This window comes from Papaver somniferum, chromosome 6 (assembly GCF_003573695.1).
Source record: "Papaver somniferum cultivar HN1 chromosome 6, ASM357369v1, whole genome shotgun sequence".
Classification (NCBI taxonomy): Eukaryota; Viridiplantae; Streptophyta; class Magnoliopsida; order Ranunculales; family Papaveraceae; genus Papaver; species Papaver somniferum.
In genome coordinates, this window is record NC_039363.1 from 38,649,892 (window position 1) to 38,661,837 (window position 11,946).

Consider the following 11,946-nt stretch of genomic DNA (forward strand, 5'->3'; position numbering starts at 1 on the left):
TACCGAAAATCGGCATTAACATGAACTTTCTTTTTTACATAACATGTGCTCTCGTTTTATGTGCTTCTCATCCAAAGTTATGAGCACAAATAGGATGAGTATGCACAATCTCCATACAACTAGGTTATATTGGAGTAAGCCTTTTGTAGCTTACATCGAGTATCGAAAACATAGTTCATGTTTCTCTTTGCGAATTTATTCCCAAGATCTTTTCTTCCAAGAAAGTGATCCTTTCTTGATCTAAAAATATGATCGTTTGGAGAAATTTTGCTGGCGTGAGAATTTTCAAAGATGGATAAATGTCTCTTAATTCTATTAATGAGATTTTCATAAGATTTTCTCATTATAAGGATTTCCTTATGATGCACATCAACATGATTGTCTGGAACAATTATCGGAAATTCTTGATTGTTTCCTTTGGAGAGACATTCTCTTCCTTTTTCTTCTGGAATTGTCCTTCATGTAAACAAGGTTTGTTACGACATGAGTGAGGAGGGATATTTTTCCAGAACCGATTATCAACTCTTACTCCTGATTCTTTTGAGTTGATTTTATCGAGGTGAGGTAAAACCTGTCTTTCTACTGAGGAATAATCGTTCAGTTTTTTAAGACAAGAAACTTCCTTCAATATTTTCACCACTGTATTTTGAAGAAGTATAAGTTTCCTTTCAAGTGACTGAAAGTTGTATTCCTTAAGATCACGAACATGGAATCGGTTCAAAGTTTCCTTTGGACAAGATTTCGTCTGATCATCAGTAGATATAGAAGTTGGTTTCTCATTCTCTTCTGACTTGATGTAGTTAACAAAACTACCATCATCATGATCTGTTTCGGATGTGATCAAACAAGTTTTGTTATCACAATCTCTCAAAGTCGAGCAAGGACCTTTGGTTTCTTCATCAGAAAAAATTACAACATAATCATTAGTCAGAGTCATAGGATGTCTCTCTTTTTCTTGAGTAAGAGATTTACCAAGAGATTCTAATTTGACAGTGAGATCCATATTCTCTTTGGCTAGAATATTTAGTTGAATGTATTTTTCTCTTATCTCATTTTTTAGAAGATTTTGACTCTGTCTTTAATATTAGCACTTTTGTAGACATAGATTTTACAGGCTTTAGGAGTTTTACCAACTCTTTATCAGCATCTTCTTTTCCATCAAAGAACGACTCAGATGTACTCTTAATTTTCGTAACTCCTGGATCATGGGTCAACGAATTGCTAACATCTTCAACTTTTGAGTATTCATACTCTTGCATAACGTTAACCGAATCAGATATAGATTCAATTTTTATAGGTTGGATCGCACCAAACACAGATTGTTAGATATTTTCGTGTTTGCCTGCTCTGATATCAATTGAAAAGATGAGGGTACCCAAATATACCTCAATCTAAAACTTTTTCACCTATAGGTATTTTATCCAAAAGTGATTGTCTATGGACTGAATCGAGATAATACAACGAATCGGTTCATACTTCGTGTGATCGTCTATGGATACGAGATCGAGAAAATACGAAAACAAGATAACTTGTGTGATTGACTATGGATACAAGATCGAGACAATACAACAACGAAGTATGATTACTTGATAATAGGTTCGGACTTAACCAAACACTATAGAATTGCTATCAAGTAATTAGGAATTAACGTTTGTGTATTTTACTTCTAATTATAATAAATAAATTATAATTGCGGAAATAGAATAGTAAAAGACACAACAAGATTATGTTAACGAGGAAACCACAAATGCAGAAAAACCCCGGGACCTTGTCCATAATTGAATACTCTCAGAATTAAGCCGCTATAAAAAATCTAAACCAACTTCTTATAGTTGAGACCAAGCAACTAAACCTATAGTTCACCTAGTTTCCTCAGTATCCCTGCGCCTCCAACTTGCAATAAGTCACGCACTTGGAACAATTCCTTTGGTTCGTACTCCAAACAGTAAAAGAACAACAAATCTTTTTGGTAACAACTCTTTTCAAACAACGTGATATGAGTTTGACTAAAGGCTCTTCCGTTTAACCAATAAACTCCTTGTCGGGTTCTAGATCAATCTATTCAACAACTACCAAAGTAATTTGTTTGGACTATGCAATAAATACTATGAATCACAAAGAAATGTATTGATGCCGATCTACGCAACTAATCAATCCAATCTATCAAAAGATAAACCGATTATAGTTGGATCCTCAACGATCAAGTTTCGTGCACACCAAGGATTATGAACTCAAATAAGAAATATTTTTGGTCTTAAAATCTTCTTAGATCTTCAATAAACACCTGCACGCAAACAACTTGAATCTCTTGTGATCAATCACACACAGAACGGAGTCTGTTAACGATGGACTATCACAAGACGTCTTTAGATCTACAAACAGTTTAAAGATCCCTGTCGATACTTCGATCTAGTTTGAGTGAATCTTATATCAGAAGAGAAGATTCTCAAGCATAAACAAACTTGGTGAAATCAAAGTTCAACAACTGTTAGTCAATCAAATCAATCGAAAACTAATAATAAACTGCAATTATCTAGTTTCCCACCAACGGTACTCGTAGAGCTTCTCAATCCCAGAGAATTCTTTAAAACGAGTGGTCGTAAGAGATTTCGCCTAATTAGGGTACTTTCCTCTCCGGATAGACGACTCCACCAGTAACAACATAATTAGGTAGTTTTGATGGCACCGAGGATTAGTTTGCTCGAAATGCAAACTTCGATATTTATAAACCAAGGAAGTTTGGATACCAAGGAATTTCCAAAATCGAATATTCTCAAAGATTTGCAATAAAGCCAAAAACGGTTTTCATGATTCTTGAAAATGCTCTGTCCAAATATTGACCGAAATCTCATTAGTATATCTCCAATTAGTAAATTCACATTACCAATTTTTATTTTATAAAGATATGCATTTAATTGCTGGAAATTAATAGCATATAAAATTAAAAACCTTAATTAAAAGATTCTCAATTTATTTCGATTCGGGATTCTCCTTTAGTTATTAAGGAATATCTTTGAACAATAATAGATAAGAAATACTGCATACGTTCAAAGTGTGTCAACATCTTTACTTTGTAAATCCTTTTTTATATTTACAATCTTGGAACTGATTTGCCACACTTCCAAACGAGTTTAGAATTGGTTCTTCTGATTTCCAAGAACTATATGATTGATCAAAAACATTCAATCACCATTCATGGGTTTAACGGTTCTACCAAACAACGTTCGGTTCTACCTCCAAGTGTCTACTAGGATTGGTTACACTAGTTTCCATAAAATGGTTAACTAAGTACCAGGATCGGTTACCACTATCTTATGGTATTACTTGTGATCGGTTGCACAAGTTATAGGATCGGTTACACCAATTACTAAAACTTGTTAACCTACTACAAGGATCGATTACACATCTTGTGATTAGTCCCACCAAGTTCTAGGATCGGTTACCTAATGACTAGGAATGGTCACACCAATTACAAATATTGATCATACCATCTCATGTGATTACTTAAGACTGGTTTCGCTGATAAAAGTCATACTGATACATAAGTCAGGCATTGTGAATAGTTTTACCAAGTGTTTGAGGGTGAAAACTGTTTCTGCTGGTTACGGTTTTCGTGTGATGTGGGTGAGAAACAAATCTAAACCCTAAACAATGTACTTCAAGGGAGTACTTTAGATTTGAGAGATCAATCTGTACAAGTACGGCCTAAACCAAGAAATGGTCGTTCCAGACTTGCTTCGGTTACAAAGTGGAGGAGAAGGGTTGGTTTTGGGAGGGAAGCGAAGAGAGTGTTGAGACCAGAATAGTTGATTCTGGAAGAGTAGTTGTTTTGTGACTTGTATCAGAAAGTGGGAATCTAACAGATGGGAAAGCTAGCAAACGTTTTCTAATTGTTGTATGCTACTGACCAGAACTTTTTGTTCGGTGGAAATAGGTAATGCCTATTTATACAAGTCGAAGTGAAACGTACTCTGGTAACAGGTAATGCTTGGAATTTATGTTCCATAAAAGAAAGTGTTTCACCATTACTCCATGTATTTACTAACCGCCTCATCCTTATGGCACTTTCTAATAACGAGCATAGTGTACGCCGCACGTTGTAAACCGCCAAACCAATAACCAATGAGCATCCCCCAGTTTGTGACATGTGTTGATGTCTCGAGTGTTTTCGTGGAAAACATGTAGCATGTTGTTGTTGTCTGGCAAGTTGAGCTTAGGAGACTTGCCGGCTCGGTGGTGACCTTTAACGGTCGAGATTTTGCATCTTAAGCGGAAGGTAGCCGTTGATTATTGCAACCTTTCGTTTGGTAGCTAGTGGCATGAAAGTATGATCAGTATGGATTTAATATGTCCCAGTTTAGGCGCGGCCAAAAGTTAGGGTTTTGGCTTTGTTTAGGCGCGACCAAACTAGGGCCAAAGGTTTCCATGCATTAGTTGGTAACCTTGGACGGCTAAGATCTGCATCTTAGATGAAAAAGTGGTCATTGATTGTTGTAGGCCTTCGTTTTGGTAGCCGCATAGGGAAGGCCCGCATGGTATGGCGCGGCAAGGTGGTTGGCATGCTATTGGCACCTGTAGAATGGCATGCCTTGGCGCGGTCTGGCGTGGACAAAACTACGGTTTTGGGCCAAAGATTACCATGCGTTGTTTGGCGACCTTGGACGGCTAGGATTTGCATCTAGGATAGAAGGGTGGCCGTTGATCGTCACACGCCTTCGTTTTGGTAGCTGCATGGTATGGCGCGGCAAGGTGGTTGGCATGCCATTGGCACATGTGGCATGGCATGCCTTGGCGCGGTTTGGCGTGGCCAAAACTAGGGTTTTGGACCAAAGGTTACCATGCGTTGTTTGGCGACCTTGGACGACTAGGATTTGCATCTAGGATGGAAGGGTGGTCGTTGATCGTCGCACGCCTTCGTTTTGGTAGCCGCATAGGGAAGGCCGGCATGGTGGTTGGCGCGGTTTGGCGTGGCCAAAACTAGGGTTTTGGGCCAAAGGTTACCATGTTGTTTGGAGACCTTGGATGGCTAGGATTTTCATATAGGATGGAAGGGTGGCCGTTGATCGTCGCACGCCTTCGTTTTGGTAGCCACATAAGGAAGGTCGGCATGGTATGCCGCGGAAAGGTGGTTGGCATGCCATTGAAACATGTGGCATGGCATGCCTTGGCGTGGCCAAAACTAGGGTTTTGGGCCAAAGGTTACCATGCATTGTTTGGCGACCTTGAACGGCTAGGATTTGCATCCAGGATGGAAGGGTGGTCGTTGATCGTCGCACGCCTTCGTTTTGGTAGCCGCATGGGGAAGGCCGACATGGTATGGCGCGGCAAGGTGGTTGGCATGCTATTGGCACATGTGGCATGGCATTCCTTGGCGCGGTTTGGCGTGGCCAAAACTAGGGTTTTAGGCCAAAGGTTACCATGCGTTTTTTGGCGACCTTGGACGGCTAGGATTTGCATCTAAGATGGAAGGGTGGTCGTTGATCGTCGCACGCCTTCGTTTTGGTAGCCGCATAGGGAAGGCCGGCATGGTGGGGCCAAGGCCAATGGCGCGGATGGCTTGGCATAGTGGGGCCAAGGGTTTGGTACATACGGCTTGGCATGGTGGGGCCAAGGCAAGGTGAGGTTGGATTGGAATGGTGGGGCCAAGTGTTTGGAATGCCATTGGCGCATGGTGCGGCTAGCATGGTTGGGGCCAAGGAAAGGCGCGGTTGGCTTGGCATGGTGGGACCAAGGGTTTGGCATGCCATTGGCGCATGGTGCGGCTAGCATGGTTGGGTCCAAGGCAAGGCGCGGTTGGCTTGGCATGGTGGGGCCAAGGGTTTGGCATGTCGTTGGCGCATGGTGGGACTAGAATGGTTGGCATGCCTTGGCGCGGTAGACGTGGTTGGCATGGTTTGCCATTGGCACAGTGGTACGGCTGGCATGGTTGGCATGCCTTGGCGCGGAGATGTGGCTGGCATGGATTTCCATTGGCATAGTGGTGCGGCTGGCATGTTGGCATCCCTTGCTGCGGAGATGTGGCTGGCATGGTTTGACATTGGCCTTGTGGTGCGGCTGGCATGGTTGGTATGCCTTGGCGCGAAAATGTGGATGGCATGGTTTGCCTTTGGCACAGTGGTGCGGCTGGCATGGTTGGCATGCCTTGGCGCGGAGATGTGGCTGGCATGGTTGGCATGCCTTGGCGCGGTAGCATGAGAATTAGGGTTTGGTATGTACGAAGATGATGTCGGTCAATACTAAAGGTTCCGTCGTGGAACATGACACACATATATATATAAAAGGTACCCTGGTAATTCTTACATAGGTATGTTGAATGATTCAATAAATGCGCTAGTGGTTGTAGTGACGTCATGTTAGATATAAGGTTTTACGATTTTAACCCTAAGCTAAAAACCACCATCAACATTAAGTCCCCTGATTAGCTCGGAACAGGAGCATTGTTGCGAGGTAAGCATAAGATGGTGACAGGCCAGGACAAAATCGAAATGGAAAGTCATGAAAAGATGGTCAGGAAGACCCGACTAACCTTTTTCGAAAGGTAAGGAGAATTTGTGATTCTTGTGTTGGCGGCCTTGCGTAAATTCTACTCGTGGTGTTGCTGGCTAAACCTTAAAATGGTAGAGGCGGTTACTGGTTGAGATGCAGACTGTCATCTTGGCTTGGTCACGCGTCATCTTGGCTGGGCTAGGGAACGCGGAGGTGCTGGATTAGCGAGTTGTCGGTGTTGGTGCGGCTTGAGCGGAGCCGCTGGCATTGGTCTGCTTGGAATGGGAGCAGCAGGCATTGGTTGGCTTGGAATGGGAGCCGCAGGCGTTGGTCGGCTTGGAATGGGAGCCGGAGGCGTTGGTCGGCTTGGAGTGGGAGCCGTCAGCATTGGTCGTCTTGAAATGGAGTTGCTTGCGTTGCTCGGCTTGGAGTGGAGCTAGCTTGAGTTCCTTGGAAGGATGACGACTGGATTCAGTTCCGTGGAAGGATGACGACCGGCTTCAGTTTCATGGGATGATGGCAACTTTGTCTGAATTAGGGTTTGGCATGTCGAAACCCTAATTAGCGCCTTTTACTAGAATCGCTGTAGAATTCTCGTACGAACTCGTATTTTGACGGTCTGCCTCTCCATTCTGAACGGAAAAGAATTTCCTATCTCCCATCGCGGGAATATTTAGGTTTTGATCTCGTTCGGGAGGTGAAAACAGCTCGACAGTAAATTTCAGGAAGAATTGCGGGCCCGTGGAATGATGGCAGCTTGCTTTAGTTCCGTGGGAAGATGATGACGTGCTTTGGGAAGATAACAACTTGCTTCAGTTCCCTGGGAAGGTGACGACTGGCTTCGGAAAGATAACAACTTGCTTCAGTTCCCTGGGAAGGTGACGACTTGCTTCAGGAAGATAACAACTTGCTTCAGTTCCCTGTGAAGGTGACGACTAGCTTCGGGAAGGTAACAACTTGCTTCAGTTTTTAGCATGCTGCAACCCTAATTAGCGCCCCTTACTAGAATCGTTGTAGAATTCTCATACGAACTCGGATTTTGACGGTCCGCCTTTCCATTCTGAACGGAAAAGAATTTCCTATCTCCCTACGTGGGAATATTTAGGTTTTGAGCTCGTTTGGGAGGTGTAAACAGCTCAACAGTAAAATTCAGGAAGAACTCAGGAGGGATGTTGCGGACCCGAGGTGGCATAGTCGCGCCCAGTCATCCGTTTCATGGAGCAAGAAGGAATCTTTATTTTGTTCAACTCTAGAAACTCCGTCCGCATGAAAAGAGATATTGACCTTCTTCTATTTTCTATTGCTCGTCCGGATCCGTGCTTTCGTCTGCAGTGTCTCTCCAGTGGATTCCAAAATTTATCAAACTCCATTGCATTCTTGGGACGGATGGATGTGGTTGCGTTTTCGGTCCATCCTTGATTTTAAGCTGTTCAGTGCCTGGACCCTCTGATCGCGATGACAATATGTTGTGGATGCTTGTATTGGTCGAAATCTTCCGGAGACACTGGATGAAATAGATGAGTTGGGAGACGTTTCGTTGGCGATGTGCTACTATCAAGTCTTCAAGGACTTGGTTCCAAGTGGCATCCTTCGAACCATCTTCCGAATCTTGGACTATCGCGTGGAATGGGATGTGGTGAGCAGTCCCCAGTTATGCTTCTGTTAGATCCGATGGCTTGGCCGGATATGTGAATGTATCTTTGTGGCGTGCATTTGGAGTCTTCGGTGCACATGTACGGCTACATGTTGAGAAATTCCTGCGGATCGTAAAACTTCGACAGTGATGATGTTGAAATCAGAAATAACCTGGTTGAGGGGAGTGAAAGCGTCCCATGTTGGTAGTCCCATGTGTAGCCTACTTTCATTGCATCACCTTGAATCCACGTCCACGGGGTTTGATATAAGCTTATCGTACTCTTCTGGACGTGACACTGGGGTGATCAGAATATCACATGATGAAATATCCTGGATATTGAAGTGGTAGGAATGAGAGAGTTATGTTGTTTATCATGGATCCCTCTGTTTCTTCAAGAAAATGTTTCAACCGCGTCTCTGGAGTTATCTCATGAGTCTTTGATGGTCGTCGGGATGGACTGCGATGAACAGTCCCCAATCGCATTTTTCTTCAGTTTCTGAAGTTGTTTTTCTCTGAGCAGGCTTGGGATCCTCCGCGGCCTTATAAAGTGTTGAAGGCGTCTTCTGGACAGATAGCTGATGATTTTCTTGCGCTGCACCCTTGAAGAGTAGATGACCTTGTTGTGGCTATGACCTTTTGGTTGAACGTGTCTTCTGAGCTTTGGCAGTAAAGGGATTCCGTGTATATCCTCAGTCCCCAAGTATGGTTTACATGTTTCCATCTGTATGGTCAGTGGGTTGACCATGATAAAAACATCACCATCGTGCGTTCATACTGGTAATTTTGTTACTTCTTCCACGTGGAACTTCAAATATGGAGGATTACAGGTTACTTTTGTAGTGATTACTGTTGTGGTGAAGCTTAGGCTGGTATCAACAAATGAGCGGCAACAGTTCTTGGTAGCATATGTAATCATAAGAGACTACATTGTCGTGGTAACAAAGTAGGTTGGCTGGAATTGTATGGGAATCCATGGAAGTAAAAGGATTGGCTGGACGCGTAAGCGAGCAAACTGTCCATGATCACGAGTTTTGGAGAGATGGATCAAAAGGCGGTCATGACTACGAAGGTTGGCTGGCTGTGATCATGATCCTTGACATGGGGAGCGTGGTGGTACGACCCTTTGCAGGAAGAAACGGTGTTGAAGCAGCTTCGGCTCTTGGAAAGGATGTTGAAACTTAAGGAGCCAAACGCTGAATCTTCGGCTTCGGATTCTGGAGCAGATTATGGAGAGAACGCTAAAGCGGAGCGACTTTCGGAGCAAACATTGAAGCGGAGCCGCTGCTGGAGGACGCTGAAGTGAAGCGGCTGTTGGAGCGAACGTTGAAGCGGAGCGGATACGTTGGACACCCTCCAAGAGAACAATTTTTAGGAGTCTCTAGTTCCATCTATCAATCGTGCTTTCCAGGAGAGGTTGGGGTTTGGGAAAGGCTCTTCTGGTTGGAAACAGCTGCTTCCCTGATGCAGTGCGGTTGAGGGATGCGAATATGTCTTGACGCTGCGCCTACAAAATCTCACATAAGTATTTCATCATAGACTGCACGATTTTGTGGGCGAAGTCCCAGGAAATCATGCAGCTCCTGACAGGAAGAGAGTCTTTGTGAACTCAGGGGGGTTGCTGATTTTCTTTGCTTCGATTTTGGAGAAGTTGTTCCTGATCTTTACGTGTGATGAAATTTGATTGCTGATTCCCTTCTACTGGGCGTTCAAAAGGCAATGGTTGAAGGATGCAAGCTGCTGGCGCTGGAAATATGCAAGCTGTTAGTGCTGGAAGGATGCAAGCTGCTGGCGCTGGAAAGATGCAAGTTGTTAGCGCTGGATCGGATTGGAATGGGCGCTGGCTTGGCGTGGACTCTGGCTTGGATTTGGTATGGTGCGGACGGTTGGTTGGGCATGGCGTGGACTGTTGGCTTGACACGAAGTAGGCTTGGCACGGAGCTGGCTTGGCGTGGCGCGGACTTGTTCTTGCGGGCCCAATTGCCTCTTTCCATACGTAGCTCAAATAGGAAATCATTTCCTTATTCAAATTCCAAAAGTGTTATGTGTATGAAAGGGGTTGGATCTCCTTTTTATCTCGTATCTTTGTTCTCACGTCCTGGTGTTAGCGGTAGCAATAAAGTGGGCAAGCTTATTCCAGCTATGTACTCCATCGTTTCTCTTTCAATTTGTTTTCTTGTTTTCGGGAAAATCCTAGCTATAGGTATGCCTTCCATGAATCTGTAGAAATATTGTTTTTCTCTTCGAATATCACTGTAGTAGCATCGACTACCTCATGAATAGTGACTGGTAATCGTTATTATGCAAAGTAGGTACGTATGGGTAGGTGACTGATTCCACGAGGAACTGGGCGTTAGGGTTTCTCTAAGATCCAAAAGTTACAGGCCAAGGTGACTGAAGGTCCTTCTGCGGACGTGGTCAAACAACAAGAAGCAGAGGTCGAAAGGCTGTCCAAAGAGTTGGAGCTGAAACAAGCGGTCCTCCAAATAATGAACGACGCCTTCTTCGAGAAGAGCAAAACACCGTTGAATGGCTTCCTTTGAATGCACTTCTGTCTTATGAAATTCTTCTGTTTCGTGTTTTTTTTTAAAAGGCAAATGAAACACCTGGCTTTATGGTTTTGATTTTCTGGATTTTTGGGTTGATAGACAAGTGTTACCTATGAGGGTTTTGAATTATTATTCGGGATGAACTGTTTTAGGATGATGTCGTTTTTGGTTATGATTGTAAGTGACAAAAACATCCTAGGGAAGATATGGAACCGTGAACGTTGCGTGTCGGTAATGACATGGGATGAAATATAACATGGCTATCGGTTTTATCATTCTCGTGAAAACTTGAGATAGTAAACCATGTATTTTGTCTAGGCAAGACTTACTCGGTTTTTTGGATCTGCTAACGAAAAATGAGTCAAGTGCAAGTCCGAGTTTTATGATAAGCACCACAATTGTGGAAAGTCCCCAGTCTTCCCTGAGTTACTTGATAATCGAGTCGTCAATCCCTGGGCGGATCGTTTGCTTTTAACCCCTGGGAAGTCCCCAGTCGCTCCTTGCTGTGTCATGACTGGTAATCGGGTTGTCTGGTAACTGAGTCGTCGATACCTGAGCGGATCGTATCGGGCCGTCTGGTAGCAGAGTCGCCGATCCTTGAGCGGATCGTATCGGGCCATCTGGTAGCAGAGTCGTCGATCCCTGAGCTGATCGTTTGCCTCTACCGTCCTGACGTCTGGGTGAAGTATGAGATCGAGGATTGAAAATTGACATTATAACCGAAAGACCAATCTCCCACTGTGGTCGCCAATTGTTTGAGGGTGAAAACAGTTTCTGCTGGTTTCGGTAATTTCGTGTGTTGCGGGTGAGAAACAAATCTAAACCCTAAACAATGTACTGTAAGAGAGTACTTTAGATTCGAGAGATCAATCTGTACAAGTCCGGCCTAAACCAAGAAATGGTCGTTCCAGACTTGCTTCCGTCACAAAGTGGAGGAGAAGGGTTGGTTTTGGGGAGGGAAGCGAAGAGAGTGTTGAGACCAGAATAGTTGATTCTGGAAGAGTAGTTGTTTAATGACTTGTATCAGATAGTGGGAAGCTAACAGATGGGAAAGCTATCAAACGTTTTGTGATTGTTGTATGCTCCTGACCAGAACAATTAGATGGTTGGATCGTTCGCTTTTAACCTCTAGGCAGTCCCCGGTTATCCCTCGCCGTGTCAAGACTGATAATCGGGTCGTCTGGTAACTGAGTCGTCGATCCCTGAGCGGATCGCCTGCTTCTGCCGCCTTAATGTCTGGGTCGAAGCATGAGATCGATGGTCGAAAATTTACGTTCT